We start from the raw sequence: 1,710 nt of genomic DNA on the forward strand, positions 1-1,710 counted from the left end.
ATCTTTACGTTTTGTGACCCACTGAATTTGAAAAATAGGTTTTTACTAATGAATACGTCTGTCTGTCTGTATGTATATATGCCTGTCGGTCTGAGAGCACGATAACTTTTGAAAAATTCATTCTATCAGATTGGCCTCTGGTACACTCATTTAGTGTCTTTAATTGAAGCTCAAGTTCGTTAGCCAGCCATTTTTTGTGAAAATTTTAAATGTGAGGGCATTTTGAATTTTTTATAGATTACTTTTTTGAAAATTCAACAATTTTATGTATGGATGATTATAGTATTTGAAAAGTTAAACAATTTATCTTGATAACTTTTTTCATATACCCAGAAATTACCAGAGTTGAAGCATTCAGAAAATTCAAAAATTCCCCAATTCACAAAAGCTTTTTTCTAAAGATTATATTTTTAAGGGAATCTGTATTATCATCAGAGCTAGTTACTGTCGATCAGTGTACATGACATTACACAATCTGTGAAAATATAAATCAAAACTATTTATCAAATGAACTCTTCAAATAACAGGAAATGCGTAACGCCATTCCTGAAAAAAGATCTTCTCAATTCGCTCCACTGCAAATCAAACCTCAGCTTAATAGTAAAGCACCTGACCGATAATCGGAAATTCTGTTAAATAAATACTGTCAGAAATAACGTTAAGTCTTTTCTGTTCTTTGAAAAGTTAAAGTGGTCAATAGTTTTGATTTCTGTTTTCACAGATTGTGGAATGCGATATACACGGATCGATAGTTAATATTATTAAATTTATCTGCTATATTATCAGAAATTATACCTTACCGACAGTAGATCAACCCTCCAAACCACGAAGGCAGAAAATCTACACAATATCGATCGAGTTAAGAATTTTCAATAACAGAAAAAGTTTAACGTCTTAATAAGACTAGATGGAAAATAATATTTTCAAACTAAAATTATTTTTTGAGAAAAAGATCCTTCACTATCGGTAAAGTACAAATTCTGATGATATAAAAGATAAATTAAAAAATAATTACTTGTATTATTAACACCTAGCTAAAAATTGGCGTTATTTTCTTGGATTAAGAATTCTGATTCTGATCCCTCTAATAGCTTAATTGGAAAAGCATCTGACCGGAAATCACAAGTTTTGTGGTTCGATTCCCAATCGATTGAAGATGGAGTAGGATCTTTTTTTCAAGGAATAATTTTAATTTGATAGTTAATAGCTCTGATGATGGTACAGATTCCTGTAAATTACGAGTATCATAAATGCAGTACCTGGCTTTAGATAGCGTCTATTCCTAAAAAAATTCTTGTTTCGATCTCTCTAATAGCTAATACTATATGCTGCTTTTCTCAGAAACAACAAAAGATGCAAAAAAATTGCAACTTGAACATTCCGTAATCAAGAAAATTTTATTAAAATTCAAACGAATAAATTTCTTTAGCCTGATTCAAAACTATAGGTTCAGTTATTTTAAGTTGTTTCAAAGTAATAATTGTTTATTGCTGTCTAAACATTAAAATTCGGTTTGAAATCTATTTCAACATTATTTTAAAATTACCCGAATAAAAATGATTCGACTTGAGTTCGACTTGAATTGCTTGCCCCCAATCAAGACATGCTGGAGTCGAAAAGCAGGTATCAGTTTTGAGACGGATCCAAACTTCAATTTATGTCTTGGAGACAAGCTAATCTTTGTTAATGGTTAAACAATATTGTATATTT

The sequence above is a fragment of the Belonocnema kinseyi genome, chromosome 3 (assembly GCF_010883055.1).
Source record: "Belonocnema kinseyi isolate 2016_QV_RU_SX_M_011 chromosome 3, B_treatae_v1, whole genome shotgun sequence".
NCBI classification, from domain to species: Eukaryota; Metazoa; Arthropoda; class Insecta; order Hymenoptera; family Cynipidae; genus Belonocnema; species Belonocnema kinseyi.